Source organism: Pinus tabuliformis, chromosome 9 (assembly GCF_031772625.1).
Source record: "Pinus tabuliformis cultivar Carrire ecotype Pingquan chromosome 9, CPIR1, whole genome shotgun sequence".
Taxonomy (NCBI): Eukaryota; Viridiplantae; Streptophyta; class Pinopsida; order Pinales; family Pinaceae; genus Pinus; species Pinus tabuliformis.
In genome coordinates, this window is record NC_142307.1 from 971,740,970 (window position 1) to 971,766,912 (window position 25,943).

Here is a 25,943-nt window from a genome sequence, read left to right on the forward strand (position 1 = left end):
TATTATGGAATAGATTTACACTAATAATGCATATATGAGTAATATTGTTAATAACATAAAATTTATAATATCTATTTGTTAATGATGTAGTTGTGTTTATAAAATTTCTTGTTGTGCTATGTATATAGTTGAGTATATGAAATATTATATAATGACCATATATATAATATGGTCATATAACTCAGATGCAACTATATAGATTAAATACTTAGTAAAGAGTAATAGGAATCAATCCATGATAAGCATAAAAAAACTTACTTTATGATACATATTCCCTTGCTAAAATTTAAAAATAAATAAAATATAACTATTTATTATTATTTATTATTATTATTATTAAATATATATACATATATTTAAAAATTAACATGTAACAAGATTCTTAACCATGGATATTCATCTTACCATGGAAATGCTCAATGTGTGAATGCGATTTCTTACAATACTATGGGCCAATACCTTAGCTTATTAATACCATATGCCCAAAAAACTATAACTCATTTCATATGACACTTATTTATAAGACATTTTTAAATTAATAAATTTAATTAAAATAGGAAAAAGGTCATAACCACTTTGGAGATAGATATTAATCTTTGATTTGTGAATATTGTTAAAAATATTTTAGAATATTGCATAGAGGTTAAATCCCTACAATCCACTTAATAAGTATTCACAATTGAATTAAAATTTTGGAAGCCCTCAAAAGGACTTTATTAGAAGGACTTTATTTCTCTTGGAACTTCATAGTAGATGGATATATGATAGTATATATAAGTGAAGAAATGTTATAATATAAAAATTACTTATGTAAAAATGTCAAGTTGTTAGGTATTAAGTTATTGTTGGATGATTGTTTAGATAATCACTCAGTTAATTCATCTCTAAAAATACTAAGTTTGACCCTTCAGGTGTAGATGATATGGTGATAGAGTACATTATTAAGGCAATCTTCGTGGCATCATTAGTTGAAACATTAAATGGCCATGAGAACCATATGAAAGAGGTTGCATGACACTACCTCTTTAATGTTGGTCATCATTAGTTGAAACCTTAAATGGCCATGAGCACCATATGAAAGAGGTTGCATGACACTACCTCTTTAATCTTGGTACTTTACAATATCTTTGTACTAGCATCAAAATGTACAAAAACCATATATAAACATTAACTTCACACATTCATATCAAAATCAAGCATTACATCATTAGGTTATTTGGTTTTTATTAATAATATTAGTATCAAGGCTTGCTAATAACTGTTTAACACAATTTATTAATACATTGTTATTACTAACTTTTAATAATAAGGTTTAAGGTTTAATAATAATATTAAGGTTAAGGTTAAGAACATTAACATGGCTATTAATAATGTTAATAATATTTATATTAGGTAAATATTGATTATTTCTTGTTGACACCTAATCATCAGGATTGGGTGAAGAACTGAAATTGATGTAAATAAATAATAGAGAATATGAATAGTCACTGAGAGATGAAATGAACAGTCTCTCCCTCATGTATATAATAAACACCAACCTAAATGGAAAAAATGAATTGATTTGGAGGAGTTACTGCCTGGCCTGACATGGTATCAGAGCCAGCTCCTGAAATTAGTTTTTGTGTAACTCCTAGTGTCAGTTTCCTGCCCATATTCTACCTAGTTGCTTGAACCCTGCTCCAGGCAATGTCATATACGTTTTTTGATATTGCATTTTTGAAGTTTGTTCCCTCTGTCAAGAGACCTGGTGCTCTTCATTTTCATTTTTGGTGTGTGAACGTTGTCATATGCGTTTTTCTTCATATGTGTGAACGTTGGTGCTCCTGTGCATACATCTCAAGTTAGCAGCCACGACCAGACCAGGATCTGAAGTTTTCCTTCCCTCAAATCTTGTTTCATCTGTCGTCCGTCTGTTCGTTCTTAAAGCCCAGCGTTTACCATGGTTGCGCGCTACTCCGTTCTAAGCAGCTTGGCGTTGAAGACGGCGGAGGAATACTGGTTGAGATCTCGTATAGTAGCGTTTTGGGGTTGGTTCCGTTGACTGGATCCACTGAATACTGCGCTGATTGAACATATCAATAATCCACAATACCGCTGATACCTCCATACTGGTAATTCGATGATACCTCCATAATCGTAATACTGTGTTGTTCATATTTGCGACTGTCGTTTTGATATACATTGTTGTTAATACAATACTCCCTCCAGCAAGACCGTGTGCTCCCGTTTTGAAGACCGTGTATGAGACTAAGGCCATGTGTACGATGAGTATTATTTTCGAATACAATATATATATTGCATGATATTGATAATGGTGTGGTTCCTCCATTTTTGGCATGTTGGTGCCACAGTATTTTTGGTATATATAAAGCCACTGTTTTGGTATATATAAAGCCACTGTTTTGATATATATAACACTGATATATATGTAAAGGTTTTCTCCAAAAAAAAAAGCAGTGTTTTATATACATAAATGCACAGGAGGTATCTGAATAAGTGTATGCAATCATGGTTTGTGGCTTTTTTAATACAACATTTTAATACATGCACGCTGCCTCTCCACTGGTAGCCATACTGTTTTCCCACACCGCCTCACTAGTTGTGTGTGTTTTTGGAGAATGTCGAATGCTGCTGCAATAATAATATGGATTGAGCTCTTGTAAAAAGAAAAACCGATTAATGTGTTGGCTGGGATATAAAAGATTTTTTATATTTTGATGATCGTGTGCACAAGAACCTGACCTATGATTTTTTTACATCAAAAGCACATTTTGCCAGCAGAAATATTTTTTTAAAACAATACACAGGTTTTTTTGCCAGCAGAAGATTTTTTTTTTTACAGTATGCATTCAATCATATCTATTGTGGGAATAGTTCTTACTGGCAAAGAGAACTATCCTGAGTGGTCCCGCATGATAAAACACACCCTAATTTTCAATGAGTTGTGGAAAGGAGTGTGTATTGGAGATGGAGACAAAGAGCCAGAGAAGCCTACCTCAAACAAAGAGCTCGCCATTTGGGAAAATAAGAACAACAAAACTTATGCATTAATTGCAGCATCTGTAAGTGAAGAGGTGAGTCACCATATTTCGCCATTTTCAACTACTTTCGAAGCCTTACAAAAGATGAAAGAACTCTGTGACTCACATTCTGCACTTGAAGTTGTTCAACTCATGATTAAACTCTTCACTCTTGAATTCCAAAATAATGATCCTCTTGCTCTTGCATCCGAAGTAAAATCTATAATGCATGATATCAAAGCCACTAAAGTTGAATTGGATATTCCTCTTATCGCTTTTCACAAGGCACTTTATCCTACTTACTCCAATTATCTTGAGTAATTGCAAGCAAATGGAAATCTCAAAGATATCACCTTTGACTCTCTTGTGAAAAAATTTCTAAAAGAGAGAAAGCTTTTGGAAAGAAGACAACCCATAAATCTTCTGAAGAGGCTGTGTGCCTTGCTCATAAAGAAAAGAATCCTGCTCAAGATTTTTCCAGAGGAAGAGGTGGTTGAAGAGGAAGAGGAAGGTATTTCAGAGGCAGGGGGGGCAGACACTCTCAAGGAGAAAAGTCGGACTTGCATTACATACACTGCAAAAGAAATGGATCACATGATGCCTCTACATGCAAGTTACCATGGGACAAAATTGAGCAGCAAAGAAACAAACAGAAAGGTAAAACTAATGACATAGAAAAAGGTAAAGCACCTGAATCCACTCATTATGTTGTGGCACAATGTAATATCAGAGTAAATGAAGACTTATTTAATGCTTCACTTGCTTCTTGGAAAAATGATTGGTTGCTTGATTCAGGATCAACTTGCCACATGACTCATAGAAAAGATTTTTTTGAAGAATTTACTAACAATGTTGATGGAGCAGTATACTTTGCAGACCAATAAAAAATCAAGCCATCAGGGCTTGGCACAATCAGGCTCAAATTGCCTAGTCTTCCAAATTTTCTTCTACATCATGTTCTATATCTCCCACAGCTGAAGAGAAACTTGTTGTCCTTGGTCCACATTCGCCAGAAAGGTCAGTCCATTCATATGTTTGATGGCAAGCTCGAGGTGAGAAAAGCATCTTACCACTCACTTGTCATGAGGGGAATAGAAGAAGAAAGGCTTCTCAAGCTGCAAGGTACCTCTGCTCGTGCACAACATTTCTCATACAATTCTCATTGTGAAGGAGGTACACTTCCATCAAGTTTATTTTGGCATGCTAGATTTGGACATTTGAACAATGAGAGCCTCCGCTTGTTGAAGAAAAATGGTGTTGCTGGTTTGCCTACAATTCCTAGGAAATTTAAGCAATGTGATGCTTGCATTCTAGGAAAGCATAGCAAACAATCTTTTCATGATTCACATTCAAGAGCACATAGAAAACTTGAACTCATTCATTTAGATTTATGTGGTCCAATGCATGTTCCTTCTACAAATGGAAATAAATATATGATGACATTTATTGATGACTACACCAGAATGTGTTGGGTTTATTTATTGAAGAACAAATCTGATGCTTTTCAAACATTCAAGAACTTTCATAAATGGATTGAAAATGATGCACAATCTCATATTGGGTCTATTCACAATGATAATGGAAAATAATACACATCAAATGAATTTGAAAACTATCTTCGCCAACATGGGATCAAACATCAAACAACTGTGCCTTATAATCCCCAACAGAATGGTGTAGCTGAAATAATGAATAGGACAATCTTAAATATGGTATGCTCCATGCTCTTCTTCAAAAATGTAAAAATAATGTTTTGGGTTGATGCTGTTCTATGTGCTGCATATATAAAGAATAGATGTCCATCTAATGCTATCAGAAACAAGACTCCTTATGAAATCTGGTATGGGCACATTCCTTCGATAAAGCATCTCAGGGTCTTTGGTTCCACCTGTTATGCCTTGATACCAAAGGTACATAGAAAAAAACTTGGTGCAGGAAGTCGTAAGTGTATCTTCCTGGGGTATTCAAACACCTCCAAAGTATATCGTCTCTATGATGAAGTCAATAAAAAGTTTGTTGTATCTAGAGATGTAATTTTTCTTGAATCATCCAAAACTGACAATGTTGTTGAGCGCAACTTGATCGCTTTGATAGATTTGCAAATGCAAAATCGATTCAAGAATTTGATAATCAGATTCCATATCTTGAAGGGGGGATTCCTATACTAGAACAACATGTGGAATCTTCTTCTGAAGCACTCTCTCCCCCAAATGAAACTCCAACAACGGATGATGCTTTAAGTGATGTGATTGATAGAATTGGGAGACTCAATCTTGATTTAGTCCCAAGTCAATCAACGGAGCAGCCTGGACCATGTGAGAAAGGTCCTCCAAAGTGGCCGATAAATACACTTGAAAGTGTTCATCCTGATGAGGTTGGCAAGATAGGAACTAGAAATTCGAACCGGCAAAATGGAGGTGATGTAGATGACTCTAATTCACTTGTTGATATGGATGTTTCTTATGATTGTAAATTGAATTTGTCTACAGATTTTGAACCAACTTCCTTCAAAGAAGCTGCTTCTCAGGATGAATGGAAAGAAGTGATGCAAAAGGAGTATGATTCCCTCATAAAGGATGGCACTTGGAAGCTGGTTGATCCTCCATTAGGAACCAAACCAATTGGCTACAAGTGGGTCTACAAGAACAAGTATAAAGCTGATGGCTCACTTGACAAGCACAAAGCTAGGCTTGTGGCAAAAGGTTTTGCACAGAAGGAAGGGATCGATTATGAGGAGACTTTTGCCCCCACAACAAAATGGGCTACCATCCAGACACTCTTTGCCCTAGTAGCTTAGAACGGTTGGAAAGTCCATCAAATGGATGTAAAAACTGCTTTCTTGAATGGAGATCTAAAAGAGAATGTTTTTATGTCCCAGCCGAAAGGATTTGCTGTGAAAGGACATGAACATAAAGCATGCAAACTTGTGAAATCTTTGTATGGCCTCAAACAAGCACCACAAGCTTGGTATGAAAAACTAACTGAGCATCTTCTGAAACTCAATTTCAAACATTATGATCTTGATGATGCAACTTTATTTGTCAAGAAAGTTGGCAAAATAGTTGTATATCTTGTGGTATATGTAGATGATATTTTGATGACAGGGAACAATGAAATCTACATTACATCCATAGAGAAGGAATTGAGGAAAGGTTTCGAAATGACTAATTTGGGCTATGTTCATTACTATCTTGGTATTGAAGTAACTCAACATCCAAAGTCCATATTCCTTTCTCAAAAGAAGTACATTGGATATCTGTTGAATAGGTTTGGCATGACAGAATGCAATCCTATTACTACTCCAATGGAACAAAACTTAAAGTTCACATCCATTGAAGGAAAATAATTTTAGGATGCAACAAAGTATAGACAGCTTGTAGGAAGTCTCAACTACCTAACTACTATCAGACCAGACATTTCGTTTGTTGTTGGAATCCTCTCCAAGTTTATGCAAAAGCCTTGTGAGAGACATTGGTCTGCTGCAAAAAGAGTTCTAAGGTACTTGAAGGGAACTCAAGACTTTGGAATCAAGTATACACAGGTGGACGACTTCAGCTTGATTGGATACTCTGATTCAGACTTCGATGGAGACAAAGAAACTGGGGTATCTACTTTAGGTTATTCTATGAATCTTAGATCAGGAGCTGTCTCTTGGAGATCACACAAACAATCAATTCCAACAGATTCTACAACAGAAGCAGAATACGTGGCAGCAGCTCAGGCAACAAAAGAAATTGTGTGGCTTAGGAAAATTCTTGAAGATTCGCAGGTAAAACAAGTACAATCAACTCCACTCATGATTGAAAATACCTCTGCAATAAAGTTGGCCAAGAATCCAAAGTTCCATGATCAAACGAAGCACATCAATACTAAATATCATCTGATTCGACATCATGTTGAGGCCAAAACAATCCATCTCCGCCATTGTTCCATGAACAAGCAAATTGCAGACATCTTCACCAAAGCGCTTGGAAGAGAAAAGCTTGAAAGATTCAGAACGATGCTTGGACTCATGAACATCCCTTCAGATTAAGGGGGGGAATGTTGATACCTAATCACCAGGATTGGGTGAATAACTGAAATTGATGTAAATAAATAATAGATAATATGAATAGTCACTGGGAGATGAAATGAACAGTCTCTCCCTCATGTATATAATAAACACCAACCTAAATGAAAAAAATGAATTTATTTGGAGGAGTTACTGCCTGGCCTGACATTTCTTAATAAGGTTCAATAATTTTTTTAATGATATTGTTTAAACCTTAGTAACTTTATAATACTAAATTAATAATTTTATATCAATACTACACATAATATTACACTTAATATATATTATATACATTAACACATGTCAATCATGGTTGACATGGTCAAGCATAATCAACATGGACATCATGCTCAACCATGATTATCCATAGACACCATACGTATTAGGTGTAGAACATAAATCGAAATTTATAGTTGCCAATGAATTCAGACCGAAAACAATAGAGGCAAATTTCTTCTACTCAATCTGCATAAGGGAAAACATACAATAGAAACACATGAAATCATTCAATCACAATGAACACCATTTTTACAGGGGAACCCAACTAGGAAAAACCCCTCGTCTATTTTTATTATATAATTTGAGAATGATGATCTATTACAATGACAACTTCAATGCTTAAAGCTCAACCTGCACTACAATACTAATCTCATCCTCCTCTCTGTACTAAAAAATACTCAACTTTCACTAACTTTTCTTGCAATTGCACTGCTTGCACTTGCTCCTATTTCCTTGTGCAATTCTAAGGAAATTAGCTCGTCTGCTACATGAAAACACTCTACACTCACTAGTATACAATAATGATTACAATTATGCCTTGCTCCTCAACTCAACTAGGAAATTCAAAAATGCATGCATGACTAGGGTTATTTTTAGTAAATTGACTAGATAACCGAGAGATTAGTGAGTTAACAACAATTACAACTACTCAACTAAACTCATACTAACTCTATTCTAGACTAGAGCTTAGATAATTAAGTTTCACTAAATATAACTCCACTAGATTGTTAGCTCTTAGTAATCAACTCATGCACAAGTCTACTTCTTGCCCACAAACTCAAATTAACTGAATTAACTTAGTGACTTGGACATGTCACTCTAGTTAACTGTAACTCAAGTAATTCTGTTGAAGTGGAAATTCAAATTTCTCTATTTTACTAAGGCACAAGTCAAATGAATCCTTTTCTTGCTACAATTTAACACTCCGACTTAGAAAGAAAAGGGTTTTAAACAACCCTAATCATACTCTTATGGAACTCAAACTTGCCTCTTGAAAAATGCTTATTCAATATGCCTGCTTCCTTCTCCTTTGTAGGAATGTATTGTAACATAATAATCCTCCTATGCACACAATAAATTACATGATGGTACTTGAGCTTCCTCTTTGGAATAAGATGGATCATAATCTATCAATTCTATCATGAGTGACATATATCCTATATATCTGTATGGTTATCTCCTTGATATGTGCAAGGATATAGGAGCTCCAACCTACTCCTAAGATTCCTGCACAAACCTTTCTACCATCCTATTACTCTTCCTCCCTTCTTTGGAAGGATTTGTGTGAGTGGGTGCCTCCACTCGGTCTGCTCTCTGCTCCTCCACATCATTCTCCTGGAATGTCCTCATGCCTTTGAGAAATATCTAACTTTATGGATCTAAATAGGGCTTCTCCTTTAGAGCTAGAAGCTCCTCCTCTAGTGGTATGCTCAACTATAACTCTAGCTATCTCCTTATGGATTTCTCCTCATCAAATCTAACATCCCTCCTCATAACATTCATCCTAAGTGAGGGCATGTACACTCAATAAATATGAGGTGTTTCTATGTATCCTACGAACATCCCCCTCTCTAGAGCGGGCTCCAACTTTTTCTTGCTATATTTGGATACATAAAATAGACTATGGATCCAAAAATGCGAAAGTGGGAGACATCTGGCTTCCTCCCAGTGAAATCCTCTTCAGGTGTAATCATTCCAAGAATTTTGTGAGGGCTCCTATTCTGCAAGTAAACAACTGTATTGCAAGCTTCTACCCACAAGGATAGTGGCAACCCCTGGTCATGCAAAATTGCTCTAGAAATTCCTACAATACTTTTATTTTCCTCTTGGCAACCCCATTTTGTTGTGGGTTGTGGGGAGAAATCAACTCCCTTCTAATACCATACTTGGCACATAATTCTTTGAAGGCATTAGACACATAATCTCCTCCATTATCACTTCTCAAGGATTTAATTTTATATCCGGTCTCATTTTCAACTAAGGCTTTAAATTCAAATAGCTTTGAATAAACCTCATCTTTCTTCTTCATGAAATCGATCCAAAATTTGTGGAAAAATCATCAATGAAGATCACATAGTACCCATGCTTTGCAATTTAGACTCTAGAAGGTGGTCCACACACATCTGAGTGAAATTTCTCCAAGATGGCTCCAGCTCTGCTATCTTGGCCTTGGAAGTTGGATTTAATATATTTTCAAAGATTGTATTCCTTGCAAACATAATGCTAATAAAGAGTGCATTTTGGAACTCAAGTGGTGATCTGTTGCATTATTTTTGAAGCTCCATGGTGTAAGTGTCCCATGTGCCTATTCCAGATCTCTCCAGCATCTCGACCTTGAACATGTTTTTCCTTGCTACTTAATGCAACACATGCATCAACTTCTAGATTATGGAGATTTTTAATCCTAACACTAATTTTTTTTACTTGTCTAGCATCAACATGCTTCATATAAGCCTTCCCTTTACTGAACACCACATCATATCCTCTGTCTTCAAGTACAACTACATAAAGTAGATTTTTCTTCAGACCAAGTACATACATTACATTCTTTAGGTGAAGATGGGATCTTGACTCCCTCTTAAAGGTGATATTTCCAATCTCTTTGGTTCTATACATTCCATCATCTCCAATATCTATGTGTCATTGTAGATTCTTATCCTCTAAGCTGCTAAAGAATTCCTTATTTCCTATCATATGAAATGAAGTACCAAAGTTAAAATATCATACACTATCTCATATAGTACTTGTCATGCAAACAATGAGGCTGAAATCCAACTCGAATTTTGATGTGAGAGCATCCCCTTCTGCTATTGTTGCAAGTTTCTTACTAAATTTCTGTTGGCATTATGATACATGTGTTGTACTTGATGGAAACCCACTTGTCACAAAACAACTCACTTGTATATGGTAAGTAGATGAATCTATAGGAGAGATATCAGATGTGACAGAATGCATGGAAGTTGTGTTTACAGATGTGACAAAATGTAGGGAAGTTCAAAGGAATCATTTCAGAAGTAATATGGCAAATTGCATTATAACAGGTGTATTTAGAGGGAACAAAGTAATGATACAAAAGAATGGGATGAAGGAACAAAGGACTACAGATCGGAATCAAGAAATTAAAGAAAGAGAATGGTTTAAGAAGTATATGCTAGTTCACCTTGTCCAAGTAGTGTATACATGCCGGTTCACAAAACAAAAAGGGCGTATATGTATGCACGCACTTTCACAAGAGGAAAAGCGCATATAGGTTGGATAACCAAGGAATTTCAAGAGTAGAGAATACTAGGGGTCAATACCATTATATTAGCCCACAATATTGAGTGGAGTAACGCCTATTTGATCCCGTCCAAGAATACCACAAATCCTACGTGTGGTTTTGGTCCGAGGTATTGGTCCAAGTTTTTTGGTCCAAGGTATTGGTCTGAGGTTTTGGTCTAAGGTTTTTGGTCCAAGGTTTTTGGTCCGAGGTTTTTGGCCCAAGGTATTGGTCCGAGGTTTTGGTTTGAGGTTTTTAGTCTGAGGTATTGTTCCGAGGTTTTGGTCTGAAGTATTGACAAAGGATCTAAGTATATAAGGAGGAGAAGATCAAAGGGCTAAGTGTGCAAGTAATGAATATCTTATGAAGTGATAGATCAAAAGAAAATATGCATGTTATGGGTTTCAGGTGCTTTGCTTGATCCACCTGATTGTTTGATGATGGATGAGATCTAATGATGGATCAAGATCATAATGAATTATCTTTGTGTGATTTGATAATGGATGGGCTATATCTGATTACTAACACACATTTTATCCTTTATATGTGGTGATCTGGGTATGTTTGAAGTCGGGAATTGCAGCGAAGTTATAAGTAAGTATTTGCAGATCTATATGTTGGTTCACTTTGGTGGAGGTGTGTATACATGTTGGTTCGGCTCTTCCAAGTAGAATATGAAAAAGAAAAGCTTGATGTTCAGGGATGTCTAATCTATCAGATTGGTTCTACTGTTTTATTTTTGTCTATCAATGAAGTCTTCTTAGATCTAAAAGTAAAACTAAATGCATAAAGATTTTGTGACTGACTGATTGATTGATTGATTAAGAAGGGTAATCCTTACTACTATCTATTTAGAACTTTGTAAATTGATAGTATATCTTCAGAATGCCACTGATTGGTACAGTTTGTGGTTTAGAGGTTTTATGATTCAGTATCTTTAGAGGTATACGCAGGTTGGGCTAAAGGAAGTAGTGTATACACACATGCTGGATTCATTGAAAGAGTGTATACAGTCTAACACATGATTTTTTGAGGTTACAATTGGTTCTGGATGTTGATGCAGTGTTCTGGGTTCAGATCTATGTACTGGTTACAATGATTTGTTTGTTCTAGTTTATTGGTTGAATTTGATTATGTTTGAATGAATGGTTGATTTAGTTGTGTCATAGGTTCAGTGATTGTTTGATTCAGTATGTCAGAGGTGTCAATGATTGATTGATTCAGTTATGGTTGATTAAGATATTGATGATTGGTTTCAGTTATGTCAGAGATTGATGATTGAGTTTCAGTGATTGGTTTTGATGGTTGTATTTCAGTGGTGATTGATTTTGAGCTTCAATGTTACTAATGGGTCCAGTATGAAAATTTGATGAAATGTGGCCTTCATGTTGTAGTATTGTGTACTAGGAGTAACCAATGTGAAAATTTATGCAACATGGTCCCTTGAGGATACTGAGGGTTGGAACCTTCAGTGATGAGGTTGAAGCTTCTTGCCAGTAGTGGCTGGCGATTTGATCAGGGGGTTGGAGCTCCCTTCCAGTAGCAGCTGGAGAAAAAGTGAAGGTTGTAGCCTTTTGTAGGTCGGAGCCTACGTAGTAGTAAACATATCAGTTAGTACAAGAACTCGGGAGTTGTAGCTCACTTCTAGTAGAAGCTGGAGAACAAGAGAAGGTTGTAGCCTTCTGCAAGTGGGTGCCTGCATACTGGTATGAGTCTACACTAGTACAAGATTGTAAACATACTTTATTATTATTAAAAGAAGACAAAGACGACAGTAGGTGTTTTTCACCCATATTGGGTTTCCACCTTACATCTTTGTGTTCATGTGTGTTGCTTATGTGTGATGGTTTATTCTATTATTACTACACACGATTATTGTTTAATGTTTAATAAAGTACTGATACACTAATTAAATATCAACATATGATGAATTAACTAAATCATAAGTTCACTAGATATACGTTGGTTGCCTTAAGAACAGTTGCATGCACACGCGAGTTCCCTTCATTGAAGTAGCGTATATAAATCTAATTATGGAAATGAAAATTTATTGATTTGTAAATATTGATTCACCCCCCCCCCCCCACCTCTCAGTATTATTTCCAACAATTTCTTGTGTGGGCACTTGGTTTCATAGCGTCCATACTCATGGCCCAGTGAAATCATTTAATTTTACTAAGGTTTTTCTTCTTACCATGGTCTAGTTGGATTCTACTTTGCCTTGGGCCTTCTTGCCTTTGGAATTCTTTCCCTTTCCTGCTAAATTAAAGTTTTCTTCCTCATCAGTTTCGGATGTGACACCATCTCTAGTGTTTCTTCTAATCTCCTCCTACACCAAGTCAGATCAAAGTTCCTCCCAATATGGGAGTTTGTCTCTTCCATTAACTGAATCCTCGTAGTTATGTCAGGACTTTGGAAGACTAAGGAGTGGTAAGCTCACAAGTTCAGATGATGGAACATTTTCTTCAACTCCTCCAAGTTCATCTCTTATTAATTGAGTGAATTTGGATAGGTATCGAACAATAGTTTTATTTTTATTCATTCAAATGTTCCATAGCTTATCTCTCAATGCCAATTTCCTGTTATCATTTTTTCTTTGGAATATACCTATGAGAGTTGTCCACATTGAATTAGAAGTACCATTTCCATGAAAATTCAAAACCACATGGTCTCTGACTCCCTCCAGGATAATTCTCCTCGATTATGTAGTATCTTTATTCCATTGAGCCACTTCTTGTGCATATGATGCTACTAGTTTTGGAATATCAGTTTGTGTCTACTCCAATACTCCATTGTCATTCAAAAACAACTTCCATTCTGTATTTCCATGAAATGAAATTTGAAGTTCCCTATGATTTATAGAAGGCTCAATCCATTGAAATACATTTCTCCTACACTGAAGAAATTCTTGCATTCAAATTCATGCACTTGTAGAATTTGAATTCCTGCACCAGAAATTTGTTATTTGAAATTTCTTTGAGAGATGATCGGGAACCTGATTTCTATGTAGTTTTCAATAAATCTGATACTATGTAGAAAATAATTTGAACTTTTCAATTGCTAATGAATTTAGATTGAAAAAAATAGACACAAATTTCTTCTACTCAATATGTGTAAGGGAAAACATACAATAGAAACACATGCAATCATTCAATCAAAATGAACATAGTTTTTACTTGTGAAACCCACAAGGAAAAAGCACTCCTTGGTTTGTATTATATAAGATTATAACAGTGATCTATTACAACAACAACTTCAATTATTCAAGCTCAACCTACATTGCAATATTGATCTCCTCCTCATGTCTGCACTAAAAAATACTTAGCTTTCACTAGCCCTGCCTGCACTTACTCTGCCTACACTTGCGTTTCCTGCACTCGCTCCTATTTCCTTGCGTAATTATGAGGAAATTAGTTCAACTTAGAAATGTAAACACTGTATAGTTACTAATAATGATTACATTCCTCCACTCAACTAGAAAAATTTAATTGCATGCATTACTAGGGCTAATTTTAGTAAATTGACTAGCTAATTGAGAGATCAGTGAGTTACCAACAATTACAACCACTAAAATGAACTCATACTGACTCTATTCTATACTAGATCTCAGATAACTTAGCTTCACTAAATACAAATCCACTAGATTACTAGATCTTAGCAACCAACTCATGCACAACTCTACTTCTTGCCCACAAACTTGAATTGATTTATTTAACTGAGTGATTCGGCCATGTCACTCCTGCTAACTACAACTCAATTTATCTTGTTGAAGTGGAAATTAAAATTTCTCCATTTGAATAAGGCACAAATCAAATGAATCCTTTTCTTGCTATAATTTAACACTCCCTCTTAGAAACAGAAGTGTTATGAATAACCCCAATCCTTCTCTTGTGGAACTCGAACTTGCCTCTTGACAATTCATTTTTCAAGATGTATGCATCCTTCTCCTCTGTAGGAATGTATTGTAATATAAAAATCCTCATCTACACATAATATATTAGGTGATGGTACATGAGCTACCTCTTCAAAATAATATGGCTAATAGTCTATCAATTCTATCATGAGTGCCATATATCCTATATATATATCTGGTGATTTTCTCTGTTTGTGCAAGGAGTTAGGAGCTCCAACTTTCTCCTAAACTTCCTACATCAACCAATATACCATATTGGTCCTCTTCCTCCCTTCTTTGGAAGGCTCTATGTGAGTGGGTGCCTCCACTCAATCTACTCTCTGCTCCTCCACATGTGGCTACTCCACATCATCCTCTTGGAATATCCTCTTATCTTTAAGAAATATCTGACTCTATGAATATGACTGAGGCTCCTCCTTTGGAACTAGAAGATTGTCCTCTAGTGGTATGCTCAACTCTCACACTAGAGAGATTCTCATGGTTTTCTCATCATAAACTCTCACATCCCTCCTCATAGAATTCATCCTGAGTGAGGGCATGTAAACCTGATAAATATTATGTGTCTCTGTGTACCCTAAAAATATCCCCCTCTTTGCAGTGGGCTCCAACATTTTCCTACTATCTTTGGAGACATGAAAATAGACTATGGATCAAAGAATGTGAAAGTGGGAGACATCTAGCTTCCTCCCAGTGAAAGCCTCTTCGGGTGTAATCATTGCAAGAATTTTGTGAGGGCTCCTATTCTGCAAGTAAACAAATGTATTGCAAGCTTCTACCCACAAGGATAGTGGCAACCCCTGGTCATGCAACATTTCTTTAGTATCTCCTAAAATACCTTTATTTTTCCTCTCTGCAACCCCATTTTTCTATGGGTTGTGGGGTGCAATCAACTCCCTTCTAATACCATCCTTTGCACATAATACTTTGAAGGAATTAGACACATAATCTCCTCCATTATCACTTCTTAGGGATTTAATTTTCTTTCCAGTCTCATTTTTATCCAAGGCTTTAAATTCAAATAACTTTCAATAAAACTCATCTTTCTTCTTCATGAAATAGATCCAACATTTGAAGGAAAAATCGTCAATGAAGATCACATAATACATGTGCTTTACAGTTGAGACTGTGGAAAATGGTCCACACACATCTGAGTGAACTCGCTCCAAGATGGCTCCAGCTCTGCTATCTCAGCCCTCAAAGGAGGATTTAATATATTTTCCAAGATTGCATTCATTTCAAACATCATATTGATCAAGAGTGAATTTTGGAAGTCCAGTGGTGATCTGCTGCATTATTTTCAAAGTTATAGGGTGTAAGTGTCCCATGCACCTATGCAGATCCCTCCAACATCTTGACTCTAAACATGTTCTGCCTTTCTACTCAATACAATGCATGAATCAACTTCTAGCATGTAGATATTTTTAGTCCTAAAACCAATATGTTTTACTTGTCCATTAGCAACATGCTTCAGATAAGCCTTCCCTTTACTAAAAACCACATAATATCCTCTGCCTTCAAGTACAACTACGTAAAGTATATTTTTCTTCAGATTAGGAACATACATTAAATTATTTTGGTGAATATGGGAGCTTGACTTCCTCTTAAAGGTGACAAAGCCAATCCTTTTGGTACTTTACCTTCCATCATCTCCAATCTCTATGTGCAGTTGTAGATCTTTCTCCTCTAAGATATTGAAGAATGCCTTATTTCCTGTAATATGAAATGAAGCACCAGAGCCTAAGTACCATACACTACCTCGTATAGTACTTTCCATGAAATAAATGAGGGTGAAATCCAACTTGAATTGTGATGTGAGAGCATCTCCTCCTGCTACTTCTATAGGTTTCTTACTCGATTTCTTGTGTAGACACTTGGTTTCATAGTGTCCATACTCATGGAAGTGAAATAATTTAATTTTACTAAGGTATTTCTTATTGACATGGTTTTGGATGGATTCTACCTTGCATTAGGTCTTCTTTCCTTTGGCTTTCTTTCACTTTCCTACTAAAGTAAAGTTTTCTTCCTCATCAATTCTAGATGTGACACAGTCTCTAGTGTTTCTTCTAATCTCCTCCCGCACCAAGTCAGACCAAATTCTCTCCCAATCTGGGAGCTTATCTCTTCCATTAACAAAATCTAGATAGTTGTGTCAAGAAGTTGGAAGACCAAGCAAGGCTAAGCTCACAAGTACAGATGATGGCACACTTTCTTCAACTCATCCAAGTTCATATCTCACTTGAGTGAATTTGGATAAGCATTGAACAGTAATTTCATTTTTATTCATTCAAATGTTCCATAACTTATCTCTCAATGCTAATTTCCTGTTATCCTTACTGTTGTGGAATGGATCTGTGAGGGTTTTCTACATTGCATAAGAAGTATCCTCAACAAGCAAATTTGAAACCACATGGTCCCTAACTCCCTCCATTATTATCCTCCTCAATTTTGTAGTATCTTTCTTCCACTAAGCCAAATGTTATGAATCTGATGTTGTTGGTTTTGGAATATCCATTTGTGTGTACTCCAATACTCCATTTTCATCCAACAACACTTACATTTTATCTTTCCATGCAATGAAATTCGAAGTTCCCTCTAGTGCATACACAAGCCTCAATCCATTAAAACAAATTCTTCGTGCACTGAATAAATTCTTGCACACGAATTCCTGCACCATAAATCTATTATTCAAAATTTCTTTCAGAGATGATTAATAACCTAGCTTCTATGTGGTTTTCAATAGCTCTGATACCATGTAAAAAATAACTCAAAATTTATAGCTGCTAATGAATTCAGACTTAAAATAATAAACACAAATTTCTTCTATTGAATCTGTATAAGGGAAAACATACACTAGAAACACATGCAATCATTTAATCATAATGAATACAATTTTTGCTAGGGAACCCAACTGGGAAAAACCCCTCCCGTGTTTGTATTATATCATATCAGAACAATGATCTATTACAACAATAACTTCAATGCTTAAAGCTCACCCTGCACTGCAATACTGATCTCCCCCTCATGTCTGTACTCAAAAATACTTAGCCTACACTCGTTATGCCTGTACTCACATTGCGTGCAATCACTCCTATTTACTTGTGAAATTATAAGGAAATTAGCTGACCTGCTACATGCAAACATTGTACACTCACTAATATACAACAATCATTACAATTATGCATTTATCCTCTGCTCAACTAGGAAATTTGAATTGCATGCATGACTATGACTATTGTTGTTAAATTGAATAATGAACTGAGAGATCAAACTCATACTGACTCTATTCTAGACTAGAGCTCAGATAAATGAGTTTCACTAAATATAACTTGACTAGATTGCTAGATCTTAGCAATCAACTCATGCACAACTCTACTTATTGCCCACAAACTCAAATTGACTGACTTAACTGAGTGACTTGGCCATGTCACTATTGCTAACTACAACTCAAGTCATCCTGCTGAAGTGGAAATTCAAATTTCTCCATTTGACTAAGGCACATGTCAAATGAAGCCTCTTCTTGTGACAATTTAACATTAGGTTTACTAATAATAAGGTTTCATAAGCTTTATTAATAATATATAATAATAATAATAAGGTTTTATTAATAAAATTAAGGTTCGTTAATAATATTAATATTAAGATTAATAATGTTAATGTGGTTATCAATAATGTTAATAATATTTATATTAAGGTTTATTAATTATTTATTAATAAGGTTTAAGCTTTAGTATTGATATTAATATTAAGGTTTATTAATAATAACAATTATTAGTATATTAATGAAGCTTTTAAATAATTTCATATTATTATTTAAACTGTAATAGCTCTATAATAATAAATTAATAATTAAGCACCAATACATTAATTTATACATTAACTCACTAATAATATATTTATCTACACATAATAAGAGATTAATAATATTGTCTACACTTTAAGATATTAAGCTACACATTAATATTAATTTATACATTAACTCATGTCAATCAATTGGTTAACCATAGCCAACATCAACATCAACATAGACATTAATATAGTCATAAAACTTAATAGCTTTAACTTTAATAGATTAGATAATAACTTCGTTATAGGTTTAATATTATTTAATATTTAAGTTTTTTAAATATTTAATTTTTAATATAACTTTAAGAACTTTTCCCATCCATGAAACTATATTCACCGTGGTGAAACCAATTCAACGATTTTCAACCATGATCATGATGGTTAACATGGTCAACCATTGTGAACATGGTCAACTATATTAATTTCTAGTTAAACATTGATAACCATGCTCAACAATGTTCACCGAGAGTTTAAGCAACAACATGTGGCTTAATGGAAGTTTATATTATTTGTAATTGATTTTTCCTTAATTTATCTCTTGAATGCTTCCAGTTCTCTTTTGATATTTAATTGACCCTTTTGTTGTTGCATGATTGATTTCATCCATGTTTTATTGATTTAAGTGTTTGGGTTAAAATTGAAGACCTTTTTTGAGTAAAGAATACATTGGTTTACTTTTTTTCATGTTTATTTAAGAAAGATATGACATTAGGCTTAACATATGGCTTCAATTATTTAGTGAGAATTCAATGTGTTTATTTGAAGTGAAGGAAATCGAGAAGTATCTAGCTATTAGAGAAGCAATGGATAAGAAACTAGAAGAATTTGATGTAAAGGTTCGATATTTTAATATAACTATTCATAGATATTATTTACATGCAAAGCCTATAGAATGTGAATTACATAGAATATGACTGAGCTGTTTGGATGTGTCAAGACCCAATTTGAGCAAAAGAACCTCTGCAATTCAACATTTTACACTTTTGGTTGTAACTATCCAACTAGTTTCCCCTTGGGAGGTAATAATATTGTTGCATTAGTGGGTCCTGACCCAGGTTTGGAGTTAGTTGCGCCAAAAATAACCCTACAGTACTGGCCCTTTCGGCATCAATCTGCGTAGCGCGGACTGAAGCCTCACTTGAAGCAAAATAAGAGGATGCTGGAACCAAGTTTCTGTATCCAGAGATCAGTTTGATGTCTTTTACGCCCTAGATCTAGCCCCGTGCATATCTATAAGCCCTTAGGGCTTGGCACTGCAATTCCCTTTGAACGACCTCTAGACCTCTATGAAAGTCTATGACTGGCTTTTGCGGACCTTGAACAGGCAAATTAGCTACTTATGTGCACCATAGATTATCCTTAGATCAATGTTTACTCAGATCTACCTAAGTGTTTGATAACTTTAACAGAAAGTGTTATGGTCTTCGCGTAATCACTTAACATTAATTGTGTTCATTTAATAAGATGGATCAAGTAAATCCGCGCATCAATACATCATTATTTTATAAAGGCATCATTTCATCATAACATATATCACAATCGTACATAACATAAGTAAAGAGATAAAACATAGGAATTTCTGCAAAAATTCTTCTTTATTGATCTTCAGTATAGGTTTACAGACTCGATACTTCCCTGCACACTCAGCTACAGGGGTCCATGGACTCAGCTGCGAACACTACTCTAGGCCTCTGCATAATAAACTATAGAGCCTTTCCCCCCTCTAAGATTTACTTCTCTTCCTAGCTCTCTAGACTTTGTTCGTCATACCCATAGACAAAATACTTCGATCTCATACTCTCTAAGACACACCTATTTATACAATCCCATGGTCCACAGACCATGGGTAGATCTTCAAAAACCAACTCAATTTTACATAAACGAGCATAAGAACCCTTTTTGACTCTAAACTAACTCTGCGCTCTACATCCACAATTCATGGAGACTTTACATCTTTTTACATCAAAATATGGGCTTTTGCCCCAAATATGACCCAAGGGACCCCATCCCAACAGGCCCCAACACAAAGGTCATGACTCGCCCTTGAGTCACTCAGCTGGCACATCTATCTTGCTACGAAGATCCCCCAACTCCACCTACACAACTACTACTTCAGTCGCGCTCTGTGTGGCTACCTGCTTCACTTTTTTGACCAGTTGCTCTGTAGTTGGTCCTTCACTGACTCGCTTGCTCTTCTGCTATGTGAGCTACAAGTTCGTTAGCTTTTCCTGAATGGTGGCTGAGACTTGGTAGGCTTCACCTAACCAAGGACCCGATTGTGCCTTAAGAACTGCCTCTTTTTTCTACGTTGCTTCCACTTGTGCAAGGAGCTTCTTTGCCTCCTGCAACTTGGCGAGGCGTTGTGCTGTAGCAATGGAGTGCACCGTTGCTCTAACCTCATCATACTGTTGCTGGAGCTCACAAATCTCTGTACTCAATATCTTCAGGGTGGGATCTTCTTGCAAGGTCATCACCACTTCCATGGTCTGTTCAAACAAATTTGTGCAGTCAACAACCATGGCATCCACAGTAGCTATCCCTTCCTTGATGGTAGTGTTGCGTTGTTCCCTAACCTCGAGCAGAGTCGAAGGATATGACTTGAGTTCCAGCTCTATGATTTTCATATTGAGTTCAAATTGAATTCTGGCCACCTCTACCTTTGCATCACGGATGCCCATAGCAAGTTTCCAGATCTTGGCCTCTAGTTGCGCATCCTCAGGGATGTGCAACTCTGACACTATTTGACACACCTTTGCAATTGCTACCGCCAATTGGGTGCTCTATGCCTAGATTGTATCCCTTTCCTTCAGGGCCTATGTCTTCTCGGTGAGCATTTGTTCATTATTCACCCTATACTCATTTATTAAACTAAGAGCACACTTCTCCCACGTTGTCAATTCCATTGTCACGCTTGTCTGCAACACGTGAAAATACTCATTGGAGAGCTCTACAATATTGAGGCTGATATGCTTCAGGGTACTAACGATGATCTTGTCATCAACCAATTTTGTGCTCAGGGACTCTTCTGGCAGCACAACTGTCCTAAGGTCCACTATCCTGACCAACTCAATATCTTAACTTGTCCCTGGTGATAGGATCATCTATGCGGCGCTAACTTGACCTACACCCACCTATATTCTGCTGATATTGATCTGCAATTCGCGTAGATCCTTCTGAATATTACTAATAATTTCATGTGTTGTTTCTCGAATTGCTACAACAGTTCAGCTGTAGTGTCACGCACTCTGTCCTCGATCTCGTCGAGATCACCCTTGGTCACCGTAATGGGATCTACCTGTGGTTTATTCTCCTTTGTCTTCTTCCGGGACCCCACCTATTATTGTTCTCTATGCTTCCTTACGCGAAATGGGGTGCTCTGCCCCTCATTGTCTACACTGCCCTGTGCTAACTGCTCTTCCTCCTCGATTTTAGGCAAAGGAGATTTTCCACTCTGCTCGGAGTCACACTGCTCTTGTTCAGCCTATTCCTTTGTGGTGTGCTCCTTTTCCATTCAAGCCTTCTCTTCGGCCTCCTTTTTTCGTTGCGCAACCAATTTCTGCACCAACTTCTTCGTTGCATCCTTCCTCTTTTTCTATGCTGAGCTCCCCATGCCTTTGTTGGTACCTGTAGCCAAATTGGACAGGGTATTCCAATCTATTGGTTAGTGCTTGATTACTTCCTATATGGCATCATCAGTGACGAGATACGATAGATCGAACCACTTCTACTGTGGGTCCCTCCACGCCCGAATGTAAACTCGATGCATGTCTACCTTGAACTCAACATATTCAGGTAGCTATTCATACATAGTTGGGGACAACCATGGGCGTTGGTTGATGACCATGCAGAAGCTCGAATCCATCCATACCCATAATTTTTTTGTTTGAGTGACTTGCGTGGGATACTTCGTGGCCCGAGGGAGGCAAATTGTGTAGCTTCCAGCAATCCGGCCTCCACGGGAGGAGACTGGCTATCCTCCGATAGATCCCAAGCAACCAACACAATAGAGAGCAACAAACCCATGTAGTGGAAGGTCTTGCTCTCATCTTGGGCCTCACGACAACTTGCAAGGAACTCACTACATAAGTATCACGACCAGTTGAACTAGATGCCCTCTGCACATTGTGTAGCCAATGACACCACAGGTGTCGAAACCTCGTATGTGCAACACTTCCTCATAACCTTTCCGGCTAGTATCTGGGTGGAAATTTTCACCGCGGGATCATTGATGGATGTTATGGAATAGCTGTGTGGCTTCTTAATAATCTCAAATTTCTTTTTCATCCTTTCTGCCAAGTCTCGCTCACTTGTCTTTCTGCCAAACACCTTGGCCAAATGCAAACCCTCATGCAGCACGTGCCTGATCCTCTGGATTCCCATATCCATGATGGGGATAGGCGCGCCAAGCCATAAGCACGCAACATGCACCAGAGTCAGCAGCTGCCATATAAAGGTGGTATTAATGTTAGAGTAGTGGTAGTGGGGCACCCATAGTAGGTTCAACAACCCAGATTTCTCTATGTCACAGATCCATTCAACTGAATCCAACTCAATGACACCTGAGTCTTTGTAATATAATCAATTCATATAGTTTTATGTCGTGAGGTGGGGGAACCTCTCATGGTCAGTGAGGTCCCAATCCTCCATCTTTAAAAGGGGAAACCGCAACAAGTGCGGACCTTCAAAGGTTATTTTTCTGGAAACAGGGGCGTGTGAATGATGAATTTCTCTTATTCAAGGTCCTTAATGACATTTGTCTTCCATTTACGTGGAGGGATGTATTCCAGAAACTTGGTGATGGGCTCCGTGCCCTCTACATCTATATCTTCACCTCCCTCTTCAGCCACTAAATCTACAACCTTCTTAGGCTGCTTATCCTTCCTCTGCGTCTGGGTAGCAAAATGCTTCCTAGGCAACTCATGCATTGGAACCTGCCTTTTCTACTTGCCTTTCTTCAGCTTTTGGGTCTCTTACACCGATGTGGGCTTTGGCCTAGGCAACCTCACCGCCATAGGCACTGGAGCCAGAGCCTCCATGCTCACAACCTCTGGAGCATCTCCTTCGAAGGCAACAATTCCTCTAGTTCTTGCAGTCTTAGCAGGACCTGGTCCTGACATGATGTCGCAAATGAATTTCCTATCTAACTTGGGCAATTTATCGAACACGGGGCTTGTGATCAAAGCTTCAAAGAACTCATGATTCATAAGCAATGGATAGCAGAACTCAAAAATTCTAAGGGTGAAAAGTGTTCTCTGTTGGACTGGCACACATAATTTATAGGGGAATTTGAATTCAAATTTGACTAGTGCATCTTTAACTTTCCTGGAAACTTAGCGAACTTACTATCATATAATAATACCAAATAATTTACCTTGAATGTGTGCAGCTCGATGTGGCGATCATGCCAAGCCTTTTCACCTTCCTTCTAGACCTGTTGATGGAATCCAGCCAAGAATATGTCTTCTTCGAGCTCCATTAGCTGCACGAGCCGTTCTTCCAAGGCTTTGCGGTCCACCATTCCTGTGAAAGATGCTACGTAGAGACTAGACACAATATATTCCATATGCATCATAACTTCTATGCCATAGACCAATCGGAAAGGTGTCTAACCTGTTAGCTTTTTGCAAGTATTCCTGTACGCCCATAATACTGTGGGTAAGCACATGTCCCAATCATTCTGCTACGCATTGCAAATCTTTGTCAGTGCATTCTCTAATATCTTATTGAAGGCCTAAACTATTCCATTAGCCTAAGGATGATATGGTGTACTCTTCTGATGATAAACCTGGAACTCTTCGATCAACGCGCTGATCATTTCATTGAGGACGTGCATATCTCGATCACTCATCAACACTTTCAGGAAACCTAACCTGGTTAACACATACTCAAACAAGAACTTTTCTGTTGTAGCCCCTATGCAATCCTTCACATGCTATGCCTCCGCCCATCTAGTCAGATACTCTGTCGCGATGATGATATAGTGCGCACCTATTTTCTTACCTAGAGGCTAAATCGGTCCTACAAATTCAATTGCCCATTTCTCAAATGGCTACAATGGCACCAAAGGGTTCAGAGGTAGCTCATCCCTTCACGACAGCCAGCTTATTCTCTGACATGCATCACATGCCCTACAATATGCTTTGGTATCCTTATGTAATGTAGGCCACCACAAACCCACGTGCAAAATATTCTGCGTTGTTTCTTTTCCTGCATAATGTCCTCCCGCAGCTCCTCCATGAGCTTTAGCGAGGATGCTATTTTGTTCAAAATCGAGCACATATTGTCGGAGTATCTCATCCGATCCCATCTTATATAAGTGTCCTACAATTACCGAGAAATCTGTTGCACGCACTACCAACTCTTTCTTCTTCTAGTTGGTGTATCCTTCTGGAGCCATCCCTATGGTCATGAAGTGGATAATATCTACAAAGTGGTTATCCTATATGCGCATTGCGAAGAGCTACATGTCATGAATCCCTTCCTCTAAATTAGTAGGCTCCTACCCTATTTCAATTCACGAAAAAATGGTCAGGTCTTGCATTCAACCTTCCTAGCTTCACAAATACCTCAAAGTCATATTCTTAAAGTAACAATAGCCATTTGCATATTTTCCCCTAAACACAAGCTTATTAACTAGATACTTCAGGGAAAAATGGTCTGTGCACATCTTGAAATGTCTGCCCAACAGATAGTGTCCGAATTTTTGGAGAGAATACACCATAGCCAATCCCTCGCGCTCCGTCATTGAGTAGTTCTTCTCAACTTTTGATAATTTCCTGCTCGCAAAGGCTATGGGGTGATCCATCTCTCCTCCGCCAGCCTGTGTCAGCACTGCTACCAACACAATACATGAAGCATCAACATGTAAATGGAATTCCTTCTTCCAATTCGGGAAGACCAAGATTGGCACGGTGACCATCTTTTCCTTCAAGACATCCAGACTACGTTGACATTCTTCATCCCAACAGAATGTAGCATCCTTCTTTAGTAGTTTCTCCATAGGCGCGGTAATCTGAGCATAAGCCTTAATGAACTTTCGATAATACCCAGTATGGCCCAGCATTGCACGCAGTTGTTTGACACTCCTTGGGGCCTCAAAATTGACTATTACTGCGATCTTGGTAGGATCCACCATTATTCCTTGCTTGCATACCACATGACCTAGAAAAACCCCATAGGGGACACAAAACAAGCACTTCTTCAGCTTCAACGCGATCTGATATCTTTGGCACGTATCCAACATTACACATAGACTGGCTACATGGCACTTGACTAACCCAAACATTTTCCAATCACTAAAATATGCCTCCAAGAATTTGTGAATGAATTCTTTGAACGTCGCAATTACTACGTGAGAGAATATCACTGGCGGATTCTTGAGTCTAAATGGTATCACCGTGTACTAAAAACAACCACATTCTGTCATGAAGGTTGTTTTGCTCTTGTCTTCCAATGCAATCTTAATCTGATGTTACCCAGAGAACCCATCAGTGAATGAGTAGGCCTCCTATCCTCCAACGTTGTCCAATACCTCATCAGTAAACGGTGTTAGAAAAGGATCATGGACACAAGCATCAT